Consider the following 22,708-nt stretch of genomic DNA (forward strand, 5'->3'; position numbering starts at 1 on the left):
CGTTTCAAGTCCACATACGATTTCTGACGATCTGACGCAGTTTTCAAACTTTCGTGGATCACTTTTACTTTCTGTTCTGTCTCTAAATCAAATTGACCCCATGTATCTTGTTTTCATTGAGCTCAGTCCAATATAATGCTGTATGAAATTTACGATCGTACAAAGCCTCGTAAGATGCCATTTTGATACTCGATTGAAAGCTATTATTGTACGCAAATTCAAACAGAGGTAAGTATCATTGATGGTCATGAAACTAACTAAAAATTGACTTAAGGCAACCGCACCTATCAAACAGTAGTGTAGTTATGGTGAGACCGGAAATATCGTATCCACGAGGACTAAAAGTACTAGTAATTACTATCTTTTTATTATCTAGCCTAAGAATTAAAAGGTGTTTTTAAACTAAATTAATTTTCTAAGATTACGACAGAGATGAAAGTTGGAAAATACATTAGAAAAACCAAAGGAGAAGACAATACCCAAGAAAGAATCCACCTAGACTTCACTTATTACCTTTGACTTAGACGATTTATGAACTTGACTTATTTTGTAGAAATCCCTGATTTATGTTAATATCCGCTTCGAGACTAAAAACAACTGACTCTAGGTTGATTAATTAAAATCTCTTTCTAATTACAACCCTTATTGTCCCATTAACTCGATCTATGGATTCCCTTATTAGATTTGACTCTAATTCGGCAGATTTATGTCGTCCTATCTTTAGGATTGCATGTAACTTCTTTTAATTATGAATGATCTACTCTTAAAAATGGACTTTTCTTCCACTGAATAAGCACATCAAATTAATTATGAATGATCTACTCTTAAACAGGGACTTTTCTTCCACTGAATAAACACATCAAAAACCTGAATTAATATCCTGGATTATTAAAACAAGGATTAAAACTCATAATTAAGAATAAGAACAAATATTTATCATAATAATCAAAGAGTAATACGATTCGTCTTATGTTTCATCTCCCTTAGGTATTTAGGGAGTTTAGTTCATAATAATAATGGAAAAAATCTCAAAGTATGAAAAACAACAAAATATAAAGAAAACCAAAAAACTTCTAGGAAATTGGATGGAAATCTTTAGTCTTGATGTAGATCCTGCCTCTGAGGTGATTCTGATGGCTATTCTCGAGTATTTTTTGCTTCTAACTCCACGTGTCCCTTTAATCCTCTTCTAGAGTGTTTATATAGGCTTTAGAATGCTTCAAAACCCCTCAAAAGTGGCCTTTTTCGAGTAGAACTAGACTTGGGCTCGACAAGGACACGGCCTTGTGCCACGCCTATGTGCAAATGCTCAAACCGTGTGTAATTCTGAGTTGGTTTCAAGTCGACACGGCCATGACACACGGGCGTGTGTCCTACACGTATGCCTCATAGGGGCATGTGGTTTTCCCGTGTGGGAGTGCCTTGGCAGTGTGAAACACTGATTTATGCCCATTTGGTCCGTTTTTGGCCCATTTCTTGGTCTTTTTGCTATTCTAAGCTCTCCTGAGTATAAAACATGAAATTAAAGGATTAGGAGCATCAAATTCACTAAAACCAAGGAAAAAATCATTCATAAATATGCCAAACATGGGGTAAAAATATGTATATATTACGGTTTATAAATCGTTCCTACGTACCTTCGGACTCGAGAATGCAACATCTCAATATATCCTCAAGTATCTGAATGATTCGTTTAGACTGACCATCTATTTGTGGATGGAAAGCAGTGCTGAAATGTAATTTTGTACCTAGAGCATCTTATAATTTCTTCCAAAACTGTGATGTAAACCTCGGATCTCTATCTGAAAAAATAAAAATAGGTACTCCGTGCAACCTCATTATCTGAGAAACATATAACTCAGCTAGCTTATCAAGTGAGTAATCTATGCGAACCGGAACAAAATGAGCTGATTTAGTCAATCTATCCACAATAACCCAGATTGCATCTTTCTTGCTCGATGTCATCGGTAAAACGGATACAAAATCCATCGTGACTCTGTCCTATTTCCACTCAGGTATCATAATCGGTTGAAGCAATCCAGAAGGTACTTGATGCTCAGCTTTTATTTGCTGACAGACTAAACATTTTGAAACAAAGTCAGAAATGTCTCATTTCATACCATGCCACCAGTAAAACTGTTTCAAATCATTATACATTTTCGTACTACCCGGGTGAACAGATAACCAACTGCTGTGAGCTTCATTCAAAATCATCTGAATCAACTCTGAATTTCTCGAAACACATATTCGATTTCTGAACCTCAAGTAAACCTCCGCATCAACTCAAAACTCTGAATTAGCATTCAAATCACATTGGCTCCACTTTGCTAACAAATCATTATCAACTTTCTGAGCATCACAAATTTGTTGAATAAATAACGGTATTGCCTTTAAGTCAGCTATTATCAAACTATCATCAGACATAGCTATATGCGCATTCATTGCACGCAAAGCAAACAGTGATTTTCAACTTAAAGTATCAGCAATAACATTAGCCTTTCCCGGATCATAGTCGAACACAAGCTCGTAGTCTTTTAACAACTCTAACCATCGACGCTGTTTCAAATTCAGATCTTTCTGAGTCATCAAATGTTTTAGGCTCTTGTGATTAGAATAAACATGTCATTTCTCACCGAACAGATAGTGACACCATATCTTCAATGCAAATACAATAGCTGCCAATTCTAAGTTATGTGCCGGATAGTTCTTTTCATACGACTTTAACTGTCTCGAGGCATAAGCTATAACTTTGCCTTCATGTATTAAAACACAGCCCAAATCATTTAAAGATGCATCACTATAAATAACAAATTCTTTACCAGATTCTGGCTGAACTAACACTGGAGCTTCGGTCAAAAGGCCTTTCAACTGATCAAAACTTTTCTGACAACTCAAACTTAACATCTTTCTATAAAAGCTTCGTCATTGGGGTTGTAATCATAGAGAAACCTTTCACGAACCGTCTATAGTAACCAGCAAGTCCCAGAAAACTTCGGACTTCAAAAACATTTCTTGGAGGTTTCCAATCAAGTATAGTTGAAATTTTACTCAAATCAACCCGAATACCCAATGCTGATACAATATGACCCAAAAAATTGACTTCACGCAACCAGAACTCACATTTACTGAACTTCACATACACCTGTTTATCTCAAAAAATCTATAACACAAGTCTCAAATGTTCGGTATGCTCGGTTTTATCACGGGAATAGATCAAAACGCCATCTATGAGCACAACCACAAATCGATCCAAATACTGTCTGTAGATTCGAGTCATCAAATCCATGAAAAGAACAAGTGCATTAGTAAGTCCGAAAGGCATAACCAAAAACTCATAGTGTTCGTACCTCGTTCGAAAAGCAGTCTTTGGCACATCAGAGTCTTTAACTCGCAACTGATAGTAACCTGATATCAAATCTATCTTCGAAAACACTGTAGCCCCTTTCAGTTGATCAAACAGGTCATCAATTCGTGGCAACGGATATTTATTCCTTATAGTCACCTTATTGAGCTATCTATAATTGATACACATTCTCATAGTTCCATCTTTCTTTTTCACAAATAAAACTGGTGCACCCTAGGGAGAGAAGCTCGGTCGCGCGAAACCTCTATCTGTCAACTCTTGCAACTGAGCTTTTAATTCTTTTAATTCAGTAGGTGCCATTCTGTACGGAGCTATCGATATCGGAGTCGTCCCCGGCACTAACTCAATACCAACTCTACGTTTCGAATAGGTGGAAAACCCGACAGTTCTTCAGGAAACATATCCGGATACTCGCACACAATTGGAACAAATTCGATCTTTCTTTCAGTCACTTTACTATCAAACACATATGCAAAGTAAGCTTTACAAACCTTCCTCACATACTTTTGAGCTAACATCGAAGATATCATTATCGGTAAACCATTCAGATCATTAGATTCAATCCGAATAATCTCATTATTCTGGCGCCCTAAATCAATAGTCTTTCTTTTGACATTTACGATAGTATCATGCAAAGTCAACCAATCCATACCCAGAATTATATCGAACTTGTCGAATGGCAACAACATCAAATCTGCCGGAAAACACAAATCTCAAATCATCAAAGGACAATTCTTACACATTTTATCAACCATAACACACCGGCCCAAGGAGTTCGATACTCAAATCATTAAAGCATGACTTACTCATTACTTCATAAAATCACATAGAATATCCAATGAGTTCACATCTTATACATATGTATCACTTAAGTACCTATAATACTCACAATACGATTATACTTTTCTCATTAACTTAAATTTATAACTCTCGCCGTTGAACCATTTGGAACACTACCGGATATTCCATAGGCCTCAATCATGGGTAAAGTGTCGATGCCATGTCCCAGACATGGTTTTACACTAGCTATCATCTTCGAGGCCGATGCCATGTCCAAGACATGGTTTTACACTAGCTCTCACATAACTGTGCCGATGCCATGTCCCAGACATGGTCTTACACTGATACATCGCGTAGCCGATGCATGTCCCAGACATGTCTTATACTGGCTTACGTCCCCAAGTTGATTTATGTCCCAGACATGTCTTACACTAGCACTCGTCTCAATGCCGATACCATGTCCTAGACATGGTCTTGCACTGGCTCTCGTAATGTGGCCGATGCATGTCCTAGACATGTCTTACACTAGCTCACACAAATGACCCAAGTGATACGACATGAAAATACGGTTTACTTCATAAGGTCCCAACGGGAATTTTACTATCTCAATGATCACTAAACATTCTCAATCTCGAAATCAAGCAATTCATGTCACATCTATTCAATGACAATTTAAATATGGATAGTAGCTATGTAGTTATATTATTTACATACAACTTACCTCAGATTTTAAAATGTAGTGACTATACGGTTTAGTCGATTTGCTTGGCTTTTCCCTAGTCTTAGTTCAAATTTGACAAATTTTTTATCTATATTAGAAAAATTCACTCATTTAGTCATTAATTACAATTAGCAATTGAAAATTCACATTTTTAGTAAAATGACCATTTTGCCCCTAGACTTTGGCAAAATGACCATTTTACCCCTATGCCCGAAAATCAGTTTTTATCGAATTTCTTCGCCTCTTAAGCTTAGCTGAACTCTTTTTACTCTTATAGCAACCTAAAATTCCCACTATTTCACACACTTATTACTTATTTTGCAACTTATGCAAAATAATCCCTTTAGGTGTTTTCATGCTAACACCTTTCACAAAAGTTGTTTATAAGACAACCAAGACTCATCTTCTTCCATAAAAACTCAGCAAACAACATAAATTATTTCATGGAAAAACCCTAAACTCTTGATCATTTTGTAGGATAGCACCCTCATTTGAAAACTCATGCTTCAAGAGTCTCAAAAGTACAAAAATATTTTAGAAAAGCCGTTAGGATCACTTAATTGTGAGTGCTTCAAGTTGCTGCAAATTATTGAAGCTTAAAACCCCAAAAATGGCTGATATTTTCAGCTAAGAAGAAATGGGAAATAGGGTGATATCATTTCCTTTTTCTATTTTATATTTTAGTCAAAATTGGTCACCTAATCCAACCAAAAATTGAAATTTTTGACCACACATGTCTCCTATGGCTGGCCACCCTATTTCTAGGGGTCTAATTTCCCTTTAAAGCCCCCTAATTTAGGTTCTCTAGCTATTTAACACCTTTAGCTATCAATTTAGGACTCTTACACTTTATGTGATTTAGTCTTTTTTTTCACAATCGGGCTCACAAATGTCAAAATTAACTCACCAAATTTTTCATGTACTAATATAAACATGCTATGACTCCAAAATAATAATAAAATAATTTCTTCAACTTTGGATATGTGGTCCCCGAGACCACTATTCTAACTAGCCCTAAATCTTGCTGTTACATTTCTCCTTCCTTAGAGATTTTCGTCCATGAAAATCTTACCAGCGAATAAGTTCGGGTACTAATCTCTCATAGTCTCCTCGAGTTCCCATATGGCTTCCTCAACTCCATGTCTATGCCACAAAACCTTCACAAGTGCTATATTCTTATTTCTCAACTATTTGACTTCTTGAGCCAAAATCTTGACCTACTTCTCACCATAAGTCATGTTCGGAAGAATTTCAGCCTCTGTCGGCTTAATCACATGAGAAGGGTCTGATCTATATCGACGTAGCATGGACACATGAAACACGTCGTGAATCTTTTCCAATTCCAGTGGCAAATCCAATCAGTAAGCAACTGGCCCTACTTTCTTGGTAACTACATAATGTCCTTTGAAACGAGGACTCAACTTGCCTTTTCTACCAAATCTGAGGACTTTCCTCCACGGAAATACTTTTAAAAATACCTTATCACCAACTTGAAACTCAATTTCCTTTCGTTTCAAATCTGCGTAAGATTTTTATCTATTCGAGGCAGCCCTCAAGCAGTCACGAATCACTCTAACTTTCTTTTCAGTCTCCTTAATTAATTCGAACCCATGAATCTGACCCACTTTAAGCTCAGTCCAATATAAGGGCGTTCGACACTTTCACCTATATAATGCCTCATAAGGTGCCATTTTCAAACTTGTCTGATACCTGTTATTATAGGCAAATTCAACCAATGGTAGATACTTTTCCCAACTACCTTGGAACTCAAAGACGTAACACCGTAACATGTCCTCTAATATCTGAATTACTCTCTCTGACTGACCGTCAATTTGCGGATAGAAAGCTTTGCTAAAATTCAACTTTGTTCCCAGAACCTCTTGTAACTTTTTCCAAAACCTCGAGGTAAATCTCGGGTCTCTATCTAAAACAATCGATATGGGCACTCCGTGTAGACTCACAATCTCGGAAACATACAAGTCGGCTAATCACCCAAACAACATTCTTTTTCTTCAGGGTTATTGGCAAACCCGTCACAAAATCCATAGTGATCTGATCCCACTTCCACTCGGGGACCATGATAGGCTGAAGTAGACCCGAAGGCACTTGATGTTTAGCCTTTACTTGTTGATATACCAGGCACTTAGACACAAACTCTGAAATATCTCTTTTCATACCTGACCACTAATACATTTTCTTAAAGTCGTTGTACATTTTCACACTGCCCGGGTGGACGGACAAACAACCACTATATACTTCTCTCAGAATCTTCTAAATAAGCTCATTGTCCTTAGGTACACAAACTTTGTCTCTAAACATTAAACATCCATCGGTACCAATATGAAAATCTGATTCAATTCCCGACTCACACTAAGTTCTATTGGCGTGCAATTTCTCATCACCTTTCTGAGCTTCTCGGACCTCTTGAAGAAATGTTGTCTAGCTCTCATCTCAGTTAGAATTATACCATCATTAGACAATGTCATATGACATTCATTGCTCTCAGCGCAAATAATGATTTTCTACTTAAAGCGTCGGTGACTACATTCGCCTTTCTCAGATGTTAGTCGATAATCAATTCATAGTCCTTTATCAGCTCTAACCACCGTCATTGCCGTAAATTCAATTCCTTTTTAATCATCAAGTACTTTAAGCTCTTATTGTCGGTGAATACCTAACATTTCTCCCCATACAAATGGTGTCTCTAAATTTTCAGTGCGCACACGATGGCGGCCAATTCTAAATCATGGGTCGGGTAGTTTTTCTCATGTGGCTTCAGTTTTCTTGAAGCGTAAGCTATGAGCTTACCTTCTTGCATAAGCATGCACCCCAAACCATTTAAGGAGGCGTTGCTATATACTACAAACTCTTTGTCCGACTCCGGTTGCACTAACACTATGGTTTCGGTCAACAAAGCCTTTAATTTCTCGAAACTCTGCTGGCACTTTTCTGTCCATTCAAATTTGACATACTTTTATAGTAGTCTCGTCATCGGCATAGCTATCATAGAGAATCTGTTTATAAACTGTCTATAGTCCCCGGCCAACCCCAAAAAGCTTCAAACCTCTGTCACATTCTTCGGAGGTTTCCATTCAATAATAGCCGAGATCTTACTTGGGTTAACTCGGATCCCATCTCTTGACACAAGATGTCCTAGAAAACCAACCTTCTTAAGCCAAAATTCATTCTTACTAAACTTGGCATACAATCTCTTGTCTCTCAAGGTTGGCAACACAACTCTTAGATGCTCTGCGTGCTCGCTCTCATCACGCGAATAAATCAATATGTCATTGATAAAGACGATGACAAACTTATCCAAATATGGTCTGAAAATACAGTTCATCAGATCCATAAATACCACCAGGGCATTAGTCAAACCAAAAGGCATAACAAGGAATTCATAATGCCCATATCTCGTCTGAAAAGCAGTTTTTGGTACATCTTTCTCTTTTACTCTTAACTGGTGGTACCCGGATCTTAGATCAATCTTGGAAAATACAGTAGCCCCCTTCAACTGATCGAACAAATTATCGACTCTTGGCAAAGGATATTTGTTCTTCACCGTCACCTTATTGAGCTATCTATAGTCGATACATAATTTCATCGACCGGTCTTTCTTTTGACGAAAAGTACCGGAGCACCCTATGGTGAAAAACTTGGTCTCGCAAAGCCCTTATCTGTTATCTCTTGCAACTGTGCTTTCAAATCTTTATACTCGGTCGGAGCCATCCTATATGGAGCAATGGAGATGAGCGTCGTACCGGAAACCAACTCAATTCCAAACTCGATTTCCCTTACTGGAGGTAGTCTGGGTAGTTCTTCCGGGACCACATCTGTAAATCATAGACCACTGGTACCGATTCAATCTTCAACTCAGACACTTTAGTATTCAACACAAAAGATAGATAGGCCCTATATCCTTTCCTCAAATATTTTTCAGTAGTTAAAGACAATATTACTACAGGCAGATTATCAATCCATCTGGTCCAACTCGAAGAACATTCCTGTCTTCACATTTCAACTCAATAACTTTCCTCCCATAGTCCACTACAACACTATGAGAAGTCAACCAATCCATCCCAAGGATTACGTCAAATTCATTAAACGACAATAACATCAAGTTAGCCGGAAAACAATGACCTCTAATTGTCAAAGGACAATCCTTACACACTTGGTCCATTAATACATATTTACCTAAAGGGTTAGACACTTTGATCACAAACTCAGTGGACTCTACTAGCATGCTCATATGAGGTACTAATTCCATACAAATATAAGAGTGGGTAGATCCCAGGTCAATTAATGCAACAACAGATATATCATGGATAGAAAAAGTATCCGTGATCACATAGGGAGACTCTGCCTCTTCCCGAGCTCGAATAGCATAAATCCTTGCAGGCGCTCTGCCCTCGGACCTCATTGCAGCGTCTCTGGGTGCACTTCGGCTAGAAGCCCCGCTTCCCGGGTTCTTTTGTGGTCTACCCCTTAATGGAGCACTACTTGCCTTTACTTTTTACTTTCTCTCTCCCATCTCAGGGCAATCATGAATAAAGTGGTCTAGTGACTTACACTTCTAGCAACCCCTCCTGTCTTCACATTTCAACTCAATAACTTTCCTCCCATAGTCCACTACAACACTATGAGAAGTCAACCAATCCATCCCAAGGATTACGTCAAATTCATTAAACGACAATAACATCAAGTTAGCCGGAAAACAATGACCTCTAATTGTCAAAGGACAATCCTTACACACTTGGTCCATTAATACTTATTTACCTAAAGGGTTAGACACTTTGATCACAAACTCAGTGGACTCTACTAGCATGCTCATATGAGGTACTAATTCCATACAAATATAAGAGTGGGTAGATCCCGGGTCAATTAATGCTACAACAGATATATCATAGATAGAAAAAGTATCCATGATCACATCGGGAGACTCTGCCTCTTCCCGAGCTCGAATAGCATAAGTCCTTGCAGGCGCTCTGCCCTCGGACCTCATTGCAGCGTCTCTGGGTGCACTTCGGCTAGAAGCCCCGCTTCCCGGGTTCTTTTGTTGTCTACCCCTTAATGGAGCACTGCTTGCCTTTACTTTTTACTTTCTCTCTCCCATCTCAGGGCAATCATGAATAAAGTGGTCTAGTGACTTACACTTCTAGCAACCCCTCTCGTTTCCTCGGTACTCGCCAAAATGACACCTGCCACACTACTAGCATTCTCGCCTATTTGGCTGAGCACTACCGACACTCGCAACAGAAATGGTCTAGGCTCTAGAAGTTGTATTCTGTCAGTTCTTGTTTCTATTTGAAAACCCCAACAAAACATTCGATCGAGTAGCAAACTCTTTTGATCTTTTAGATGAGAACTAATATGATTTCCCCATCTGTCTCTTCTTTGAATCCCGTAACTCAATAGCTACTTTTCTCCTTTCTTTTACTAGCTCCTCAGCCTTCCATGCTCTCTCGACGAGTACTACAAATTCTTTTATCACTAAGATGCCAACAAACACTCAGATGTCTTCATTAAGTCCATCCTCAAACCTCTTACACATGGTAGCTTCAGTGGATATGCATTCTCGTGCATATTTGCTGAGTTTCACAAACTCACGTTCATACTCTGTCACAGTCTTATTACATTGCTTCAACTCTAAAAATTCCTTCCTTTTTTGATCCATGAACCTCTGGCTAATATACTTTTTACGGAACTTTTCTTGGAAAAATTCCCAAGTTACTCATTCTCTCGGTACCACGGACACGAGAGTATTCCACCACTGATATGCTGAATCCCATAAAAGTGACACCACACACTTCTCGGTCCCTTGTTTCTGGATCTTGTCTACCATAGGCTTCTCTCTTCTAAACATGTCCGCGCCTTGCAGAGCTACTGGGGCATACTGAAGAATCGAGGGAGGTGGGGGAGGTAGAGTGTTCGGGATCGCACGAACGAACTCTGTGTACCAAGCATCTATCATCTGAAGGTAGGCTTCTCTAGCCCCCTCCGCCTTGGCCCATAGTCATGGGATCACTCTCAACGACGCGGTCCCTTCGGTAAGAGCCGATGCATTACTTTCCACGTCATCCGCCGTGGCTCTATCAGAATCCATTTACCATATAAAAACATAATTTATAATCATTAAAATTCGTCACACTATCAATGTACAATTATGGAATGTATAGCTAGACTCGTACTCTCGCTAGCTTAGTCCTAGAACCGACTAAACCATAGCTCTGATACCACTAAATGTAATACCCTATACTCGTAACCCACGCTAGGTCAGAGTACGAGGCATTACCTAATTTTATCTTATGCATACAACCAGCCTCATGTAACACATTTAACTTGTATCCGCCATCGAAATAGGGTTTCGGAGCATTACTAAAATTTGCAGATCACTTAAAAAGAATTCAATTAAATACTTACTGATTCAATGCATCATATAAATAAATATATTACCATTCAATCAACAGCTTGGCACTTGTCTAAGCATCAAACAGCAACATTGTTAGTATACTAGTACATATTTCAAATAAATTCAACATTGATATACTTATTTTCTCGACATGTCACACTTGAGTTTTAATAATTGTTTTTACTTACATAATTTCCCTGTTTCAACATATTAAAGATAATAATATATGTACATGTCATGAAACATATCATTCTCTTACCGTTTCTTCATAAGTATATATCATTCATTTCATTATATCAATATTTCATGCTCCATCATTTCCATATATTTTATGTATATTTATTCCAGTAATAGTTTATATCAAACTTAACATAAATTATATTCCATGTACCTATACTTATTCCATTTATCTATCTTCTTAATTATTTCATACAACTATTTTGTACATATATTTCTATATGACCAATTCTTGTAAACATTTCATACAACCATTTTGTATAACCAATTCATAAAACCATTCATCATTTGATACACATTACCTGAATATTGGTTGTTCAACAGATGTCTTGGCGTCTCTCATCCACGATCTTATTTATCTTTGACATGATGCCATAGTGTCTTTCAACTATGGTCTTACTCACTTTCTGTCATGTTGCCATGGTATCTTTCAACCATGGTCTTGTTCATTTCATATCACGTTGCCATGGTATCTTTCAACCATGGTCTTATTCATTTCATGTCACGTTGCCATGGTATCTTTCAACCATGGTCTTACACATTTCATGTCACGTTGCCATGGTATCTTTCAACCATGGTCTTACACATTTCATGTCACGTTGCCATGGTATCTTTCAACCATGGTCTTACACATTTCATACATGTTGCCATGGTATCTTTCAACCATGGTATTACACATTTCATTTCAGAGAGCACACTCCCGCGAACCTCATCCTTACAGTAGGATTACCAGTCTAGGCTAAATCCCCTGCAACGACAATTACTCTAATGAGCTTGGATCTGAATTACCAGTCTAGGCTAAATTCAGACCCTAATTCGAATTACCCGTCCGGGCTAAATCCATTTTACACATATTCTTCGGGAGGGCTATATCAGGATAAGATCACCCGTCTGAGCTAGATCCTTTTTACCGTCAATTCCTTTTCAGATATCCATCGAAATTTCCTTTCATTCAACTGGGATTTCTTCCCCTTTTAATCAAATATATCAATGTTTCATAAATTTTCATACAATGAACTTTCAAATCATATTCACATCAATAACATACATTTCAAGCATTTAAGAATATAATTCAAGTTACACGAACTTACCTCATTGCTTGTTTGTGTTTATAATTTCATTAATTCGATATCTTTTCTTTTCCACGATCAAGTCTCGTATTTGAGTCGTCCAAATTCTTATAAATAAATTTGATAATCATTTTCATTCGTTTCATATTTTAATGCATTTAATTAATACTCTAGGCAAAATTATCATTTTGCCCCTAAACTTTTAATTAATGACGATTTCATCCTTAGGGTTAGGAAAATAAAATTCTTGCAATTTAATCCTTACTTCCAGCTATTATTCTCATACATATTGATAACAGTCCATGAATTCTATAAAATATCAGAATTTTCCATAATTTCAACACTTTTCAATTTAATTCCTAAAATATGTTTTCCCCCGATCTTGAACTAAATTAATAATTTCATTCAATTTTGTAATTTAAATAATAAAATAATCCATTTCATGCAATTTGGTCATTTCTGACATTTTTACAAAATTGCCCATAAAGTTTTACTTTTATTCAATTTAGTCCCTGAGCCTAAAACATGCAAATTAGCCATGCTAGATGAATATTCATACATATTTTTCCTCCTCTCCATTCCACATCCTTAGTGTATATAACACACTTGTAAGTAACATTATCTATAATTTTTATTATTTACTTTTATGAATATTCAAGTTGTCCATCTGTTTCATATTCACTAAATTATTTATATCTGGAGCTATAGAACTCCAATTTAAGATCCAATGATTTTCCCTAAAACTAGACTCATATAAATTCTTACCATAAAATTTTCAGAATTTTTAGTTTAGCCAATAAGTACAGTTTATTCTTTAAAGTTACCCCTGTTTTGCTGTCTGACAGTTCTGACCCTTCTTTACTAAAAATTAATTATCTCATCATACAGGATTCAAATGATGTTCCAATTTTTTATTTAAAATAGACTCATTCAGGATTCTAAAAATATAAATTTAAGCCTATAATTATTTTTATCCAATTTTTTATGATTTTCCAAAGTCAGAATAGGGGAACCCGAAATCATTCTGACCTTGTCTCACAAAATTTATTATATCTCATGTTTTACAATTCCATTTCTTACATAATTTCTTCTATAAGAAACTAGACTCAATAAGATTTAATTTCATATTTTATTCATCCTAAAATTATATTTATAAAATTTTTGATGATTTTTCAAATTTAGACTACTGCTGCTGTCCAAAACTGTATTAGTGCAAGATATTAATTACCATGTTTATAACACCCTTATTTTCTTTTTCTACACTATTTCTCATCACTTTCTCTTATTTTCTCTTCACTAACATATCAAGAACATAGGACCTTATGTAAGAAAACTATACTATAACATTATTTCCATGCTTTCTCAATAATAACAACTTAAAAATATATTAAAATCTTGATGTACTTACCTTTTTCTATTGATTCCAATCTTTAATTTGATTTTCTCTCTCCTCCAGCTTCTATTCCTTGAATCCAATTTGACATTCTAACTCCCCATAGTCTCCTTAACATTTTTCTCTCTTGGTAGCTATAGAAATTCTTTTGATTTCTAGGTGAAAATGGTGAATTTTTGGTGGAAGGACCAATTTGTAAAGAAAAGAAAACTTTTTTTCTTTTCTTCTCTTCTAACGTTTGCATGCATGGAAAGATGATGAGAATTCTTCACCTTTCCTTCCTCATATACTAAATAAATAATAATAATAAAATAATAAATATCTTATTAAAATATTAATAAAATAATATTTATCTAATTAATTAATTTAAAATATCATCAACATAATCATTACATTCTAGAATTCTCTCTCTTACTAATTGACCATTTTGCCCTTCATGATCTTTTAGAATTCCATCCTTGAGCCATCACTTAATTTGGTAAACTTGCCATTTAGTCCCTCATAATTTTTCACCTATTCAATTTGGTCCTAATTCATCCATTTTCCTTAGTTTCTAGATCATTCTACCCTTAAAATATTTACACTATTGGTCCTTCAAATTTTTTATATTTACACTTTAACCCCTTAAATTTTGGATATTTACTCTTGTGCAACAAGACTTTTTTCATCTTTATAATTTAGTCCTTTCTTGAATTAATATATCATAATATACTTCCCAAGGTTGACACAACTCAAAATTTTCCTTTTTGTCACTTTATTTTCTTATTTTACTATATCGAGGATAATATCTTACTGCAAAAATTTTCGGGGTATTACACCTCAAGTCATAGAGACTTGGTCCAAATTAAAAAATTTTCAATTTCAACCTTAAATTTCTTATTATGGGCCTAGGAGCGCCAAATCGACCGTTAAAAACTAATCGAAACCATTCTGGGTCCTTAAACCAACCTTAAGAAATTTGCCTTAAAATAGGGCACAGGCCCGTGTGAAAGGGTAACACGCCTGTGTGACCATTTCGACATGGTCATGCTAGTGGTCCATGTGGCTCACACGGCCTAAGCACCTTGGGGCACGCCCGTGTCCCTGATAAACCGTAATTTATTCATATTTTTATCCCATGCTTAGCACATTTTATGGATGATTTTTCCTTAAAATTGGTGAATTCAATGCTCCTAATGCCTTAATTTCAAGTTTTATACTTAGGTGAGCATAGGAGAGTGAAAGGAACGAGAAACAGGCCAAAAACGGAGAAAATTCGCCAACGTACGAAATCAACACGGCCTGGACCTCCTACACAGGTAGGCCACACGGCCGTGTCAATTTGGCAGAATCAAAGCACGACTCACACAAATGGACCACATGCCCGTGCCTATTTAACAAGCTTGACCACGGCCTGAAGTAATCACACACGGCGTGTCAGACTGGCCTGTCCCTGCTGAGCCCAAGTTTAGTCCAATTCGGAAAAGGCCAATTTTGAGGGTTCTTAGGCATTCTAAAGCCTATAAATACACCTTAGAGGAGGAGGAAAAAGGGACGCACAGGGAAGGAGGCAGGGAACTGCTCAAAGAAAGCCAATTGATCCATCTCAGAAGTCAGATTCATCATCAAAACTAAAGATCTCCCTTCAATTTCCCTTCAGGAGTTTTGGGTTTTTCTTTATGTTTTGTATTCATTATTCTTCTAAGATGTTTACCTTTTTAGTTATGAACTAAAACCCCTAAATACCTAAGATGAATGAAACCTAAGACAGATCTTGTTATTATTATCTGAATTGTATGATAAATATTTGGCTTGTTCTTAATTATGTGTTCTTAATTCTTGTCTTGATATTCTAGGATATTGATTCAAGTTAAGCTCTTATTCAGAGGAGGAATAGACCCTGTCTAAGAGTACATTGTCATAATTAAACGGAGTTGATTGCGCACCTAGAGATAGGGTGACAAGATTTTGCCGGATTAAGGTGAAACCTAATAAGGGGATCCATAGATCGAGTTAATGCAACCCTGGGGAGTTAATTAGAAAGAGATTTCAATTATTCAACCTAGGGTTAGACGTTGTTAGTCTCGAGAGGGATAATAATATAACTTAGGGATTTCTATGGATCAAGTCAAATGAATAAAACGTCAGATTCAGAGTCAAATAAAAAGTGAAGTCTAGGTGGATTTTTCCTTAGGTATTGTCTTGATTCAATCGTTTTTCCAAAAAGTAATTCCCCAATTCTATTTTCTGTGATTTCTTAGTTTAGTTAATTAGTTAGTTAAAACAAAACCCACTATTCTTAGGCTAGATAATAAAAAGATAGTCATTACTAGTACTTTTAGTTCTTTTTGGGTTCGACAATCCAATCTTGCTAAAACTATACTCCTGTTCGATAGGTACACTTGCCTTCATCGGGATAATAGTTAGTTTCAAGAACGATTCATTATAAATATTTAAAACTTGTCACGAATATCACGTATCAAGTTTTTGGCACCGTTGCCGGGGAACTAAGATATTAGGAACACTCAATTTTTATTACTTTAGCCATTTTACTTTTATTGCAATTTAAATTTTTCTTTTCTTTTCTAATTCTTCATTTATTTTCTTCTGGCAGGTTTTTTTATAGTTTATGACTAGAAGAAACCCGTCAGAACCATTACTTTTTGACAGTGAGATCGATCGCACAGTTTACAGAAACCAAACAGAAATAAGGCAAAGCTTAAGATACATAGAGAACGAGCAAGAGGACAATATTCAAACCCCAACCGAGGAGATGGCTAAAAACCAAGAAAATCCGCTATCTCCTGCAATTGCTCTTAATCAAAATCCTGCTCTGCGCACTTTGTATGATTATGCTAAACCTAAATTAATAGGAACTGACTGAAGTATAGTTAGACCTGCTATTTCTGCAAACAATTTTAAATTGAAACCTAACACAATTCAAATGATACAACAGTTTGTTTAGTTTGATGGTTTGCAGGACGAGGATCCCAACACTCACTTGGCAAATTTCCTAGAATTTTGTGATACATTTAAAATCAATGGCGTTTCTGATGATGCTATACGTCTTCGGTTGTTTCCCCTTTCATTAAGGAATAAGGTTAAACAATGGTTGAACTCGTTACCACGAGGGTGAATCACTACGTGGGAACAAATGATCGAAAAATTTTTATTAAAATATTTTCCACCTTCTAAAATAGCCAAATTACGTAATGATATCTCTTCTTTTGTGCAAATGGATTTAGAAACACTCTACGATGCATGGGAGAAATATAAGGACCTTTTGCGAAGATGCCCTCACCATGGGTTACCACTTTGGCTACAGGTTCAAACATTATCCTTCGACTCGGCAAATGATTGATGCAGCCGCCGGAGGAACTATCAATAATAAAACACCTGAGGTGGCTTACGAATTTATTGAGGAAATGTCACTAAATAACTATCAGTGGCAAGTTATGAGAACAAAGCCAACGAAAACAGTTGGTGTTTTCAACCTCAACGCGGTTACTATACTATCTAACCAAGTAGAACTCTTAAATAAAAAGATTGACGGTTTGTATGGTTCTACTCAGGCACATCAGTGATGAGGTGCGGTTCGAATGGAGGAAGAGCATGCACAGAATATCAACCCTTCAACCCTAGCATCAAGGAGGAACAAGTCCAATATGTGGGTAACAATAACTCTAGATCCCAAAATAACCCATATAGTAACACTTATAATGCAGGTTAGAGGAACCATCCCAATTTATCGTGAGACGGTCAAGGAAATCAAAGGCCACAACATCCTCTGGGCTTTCAACAACCACCTTACCAGCAAGAAAAGAAGCCAAACCTTGAGGAGATGTTAACCAAATTCATCTCGGTGTCAGAAACTCGTTTTCAGAATACTGAGACAGCACTCAAAAATCAACAAGCATCGATCCAAGGGCTCGAAACTCAAATTGGACAGCTTGCCAAGTTGATTTCTGAATGACCACAAGGTAGCTTGCCAAGCAATACAGAATCTTACCCAAGGGAGCAACTCAACGTGATTACTGGTCAAGATGAGGAAGGGTTAGTCACACCTGAACCAGAACCAAGGTAAAAAACTGAGATAAGCAAAAGTAAAAGTGAGGTAAACCACAATGAGCAAAAATCGGTAAGTACAGAATACAAACCTCGTGTGCCATACCCTAATGCTACAAGGAAAGACCGTTCAGATGAACAATTCAGTAAATTCCTTAAACTCTTAAAAAAATTACATATTAACTTACCGTTTATTGAAGCTCTATTGCAGATGCCAAGCGCAATGAAATTTTTAAAGGAGCTTTTAGCAAATAAGCGGAAGTTGGAGGAGGCTTCACATGTGAAGCTAAACGCAATTTGCTCAGCTATTCTACAGAATAAACTACCCAACAAATTGAAAGATCCAGGGAGTTTTACAATTCCTTGCTTACTTGGTAGTTTAGATGTTAATAATGCATTAGCTGATTTAGGGGCTAGTATTAACATCATGCCTTACAAAATGTTTAAACAACTAGGTCTTGGGAAACTCAAACAGACTAGGATGAGCATTCAATTAGCAGATAAAACTATAAGATTTCCTAAGGGAATTATTGAAGATGTGCTAGTTAAAATTGATAAATTTATATTTCCCGTTGACTTCATTGTTCTAGACATAGAGGAGGATAACAATACCCCTTTGATTTTAGGAAGACCCTTTTTAGCAACTGCTAGAACGATTATTGATGTTGGCACAGGTGAGCTCACACTTCATGTGGGAGACGAAACAATCACCCTTTAAGCTCACAATTCCGGCAACACATAAAAAATATAAGGTGATTGTCTAAACCATTCTACTAAAACTGACAATATGGTGCAACCTACTTTGCAGGAAATGAGTTTGAAGGAAGTACATGAGCCATTTTCAGGCAATAGTAGAGGACCTATTCGTGAAGAACGAAGGCTACAAATCTAGGAGCTAGATTAATGGCGGACACATAAACCAAGAACACACGATAAACCAAAACTATGCCAGAACAAGTTTAACACCTTTCCAAATCAACTTAAGGTTGGAGATAAAGTTTTATTAGATGCCACAGATCCTCACATTATCACTGCCAAAACGAATGAAGAAATCTCTCTTACGGTACTTAGCATTATCCTATTTGGTACAGTCGAGGTAAATTATCCCAAGTTTGACACTTTTAAGGTAAACAATACCTTCCTAAAACCTTATTTTGATGAGATTCACAGCAGGAATGAGGAGTATAAACTCCTCGAACCACCACGACCATTCAATGGAAAGGTAAGTCGAGCTTAGACTATAAATAAGTGCTTTTCAAGAGGCAACCCGAGCAATAACAATATTAATTTCTTTAAATTTTAGTTTTAACATCTAATATACTAACCGACTCATGGAAATGTAGGCTTTCGAAAGCACACACGGCGAAGAACACGGGCGTACGACACGCCCGTGCCAAGCAATCGTGGGCGAACTTGCCAATTTAACACGGGCGTGCGCCTTCCTAGACGGGCGTGGGAGAAGCGAACGAAGATCAACACAGCTGTGCAACATGGCTGTGTACACCAATGCCCCTAATTTCGAAAAACACGAAACACACGGGCTGAGCTTAGAGCACACGGGCGTTCCCCACGGCCGTGTGCCCCAATTTCTCTATAAACACCTATTTTTTATTTTATTTTATTATTATCTCTATATTTTGAAATTATTCTTTTTTATTTTATTTCCTTTTAATACTATTTCATCCTAAGTTTTTACAATTTCTATTCTCCGGCTATTTCATTACGAGTAATTATGCTTCAGTATACCTCTTAAAGAATTCCTGATTTGCGCACAATCAGAAAGAGCTCCAAAGCTTACTATTATTTAGGAACTTGAAACTCCACTGGGAAAGAACTTATGGACTAATGAACCTCTACCACCGCCGGAGTATCCTCTTCCACCCTCATGCCGATTATTCTCCAAAACTCCGGTTTAAGGAAATTCATTCATCACTTAGGAAGTCTTACTTCTCTCCCTATCTTATATTTATATTCTTTTCTATATATCTATCTTTGTACATTGAGGGCAATGTACATCTTAAGTGTGGGGGGTATTCATTTCACTATCAGAAAAATCCCTGAATGATTGCCTTGTTCTCTTGAAAAGCTCTCATATCATATTTACGATAAATTTTGATTGATTTATGACTTTTATTGATATATCTTGAATTAAAACATAGGCATTTATGCATTGATTGTTTAAACTTTAAGACATTAGGGAATCAAGCATGATAAATTGATTTTTGAAGAATTAAAAACTTTTAGGTTGTTTCCCTAAGTTTAGGTATTATCTTGAGTTGGAATTCACAAGTTTAAACATCAAAAAGCCATAATTTTTGTGAGATCTTGAGCCTTTAGAGCATCTATTATTTCTTTCATGCTCACTTTCATTATGAGTGCGTCGGTATTGCATTGCTATTCTAGAACTTGCTTGATTATGCATGTCAAGACCACACCATTTGATTTGATATCTCAAAATGATAAAGGCACTTAGGTTTAACCCACTCACTCCATAAAAGCCTACCTTCACAATTGACCCTTAGTGAACCCCCTTGAGCCTAACAACCCATTCATTGATTTACCCTCAATATTAACCCATAACTCATTATTGTTGAAACCCCCTAAATTAATTTGATCCATATTTTTTTCGATATTTGAGTTGGAATAATTGCTTAGCTATGTTTTATTATATTTTGTAATTACTTGTTCTAAAAAAAATATACATGTATACATATTAGTAGTAGTGATCTTCTGAGCTAAAGAAGTTAAATTCCATATTCTGAGAAAAAAGGCTCTGTTGTACGCAATTGATGACTAGTCATTTTTCTAGCTAGGCAATTTTTCAATTCAATCTCGATTTTAACCCTTTCTTTCAGCTTGTGACCACATCCTCTAACCAAAGCCGCGTTACAACCCTCTAAAGACCTTTTGATTGATGTTTTATCTCAATTTATAGTGGTGGAGATTTGATTTTCATGCAAGCCTATGGTAATGACTTTTCATTATTGACTATTGAGTGCTTCATTTATTATCCTTAAACACCTTGAGTGATTTGAGTGAATCTTTAGTGAGGATGTGAAACTCTGTGACATTTTGAATCAAAGGTAATTACTTAAATGAGGGGAGACACCTATGTTTTCATGATAAAATGCTCAACTTGGAATGTTTAAAACTTTGATGTTCTTTCAGTTGAATTTTCAATGTATGATTACCTATGGATTATTTTGAGATATTATCGATAAAAATTATAAGTTGAGAAGAATTTATTTTGATTATGAGTTGAGAATTTTGCTTGAGGACAAGCAAATGCTAACCGTAATTCATACATATTTTTATCCCATGCTTAGCACATTTTATGGATGATTTTTCCTTAAAATTGGTGAATTTGAAGCTCCTAATGCTTTAATTTCATGTTTTATACTTAGGTGAGAATAGGAGAGTGATAGGAATGAGAAACGGGCCAAAAATGGAAAAAATGGGCCAACGTACGAAATCAACACGGCCTGGACCTCCTCACACGGGCAGACCACATGGCCGTGTCAATTTGGCAGAATCGAAGCACGACTCACACAGGTGGACCACATACCTGTGCCTATTTAATAGGCTTGACCACGGCCTGAAGTAATCGCACACAGGCGTGTCACACGGGCGTGTCCCTGCCGAGCCCAAGTTTAGTCCAATTCGAAAAAGGCTAATTTTGAGTGTTCTTAGGCATTCCAAAGCCTATAAATACACCCTAGAGGAGGAGGAAAAAGGGACACACAGAGAAGAAGGCAGGGAATTGCTCAAGGAAAGCCAATTGATCCATCTTAGAAAGTCGGATTCATCATCAAGACTAATTTCCCTTCAGGAGTTTTGGGTTTTTCTTTATGTTTTGTATTCATTATTCTTCTGAGATGTTTACCTTTTTAGTTATGAACTAAAACCCCTAAATAGCTAAGGGGAATGAAACCTAAGACAGATCTTGTTATTATTATCTGAATTGTATGATAAATATTTGGCTTGTTCTTAATTATGTGTTCTTAATTCTTGTCTTGATATTTCAGGATATTGATTCAAGTTAAGCTCTTATTCAGATGAGGAATAGACCCTGTCTAAGAGTACATTTGTCATAATTAAGCGGAGTTGATTGCGCGCCTAAAGATAGGGTGACAATATTTTGTCAGATTAGGGTGAAACCTAATAAAGGGATCCATAGATCGAGTTAATGCAACCCTAGGGAGTTAATTAGAAAGAGATTTCAATTATTCAACCTAGGGTTAGACGTTGTTAGTCTCGAGAGGGATAATAATATAACTTAGGGATTTCTACGAATCAAGTCAAATGAATAAATCGTCCGATTCAAAGTCAAATAACAAGTGAAGTCTAGGTGGATTTGTCCTTAGGTATTGTCTTGATTCAATTAATTTTTCAAAAAGTAATTCCTCAATTCTATTTTCTGTGATTTCTTAGTTTTGTTAATTAGTTAGTTAAAACAAACCCCAATATTCTTAGGCTAGATAATAAAAAGACACTCATTACTAGTACTTTTAGTTCTTTTAGGTTTGACAATCCGGTCTTGCTAAAACTATACTACTGTTCGATAGGTACACTTGCCTTCATCATGATAACAGTTAGTTTCAAGAATGATTCATTATAAATATTTAAAACCTGTCATGAATATCACGTATCAGTCCCACACCTGTGTAGAAATAAATTTAAATTCACACCT

At 36.4% G+C, this 22,708-nt stretch overlaps 1 non-coding gene across 1 annotated transcript; it reads right to left on the reverse strand.

Moving 5' to 3' along the window:
* Positions 1-17,155: 17,155 nt before the first annotated feature.
* On the reverse strand, positions 17,156-17,262 carry LOC121210733 (small nucleolar RNA R71). Its single transcript, XR_005905846.1, has one exon. It is a non-coding gene; the product is annotated as a small nucleolar RNA R71 (small nucleolar RNA).
* Between the last annotated feature and the right edge of the window lie 5,446 nt (positions 17,263-22,708).

Source organism: Gossypium hirsutum, chromosome A11, assembly GCF_007990345.1.
Source record: "Gossypium hirsutum isolate 1008001.06 chromosome A11, Gossypium_hirsutum_v2.1, whole genome shotgun sequence".
Taxonomy (NCBI): domain Eukaryota; kingdom Viridiplantae; phylum Streptophyta; class Magnoliopsida; order Malvales; family Malvaceae; genus Gossypium; species Gossypium hirsutum.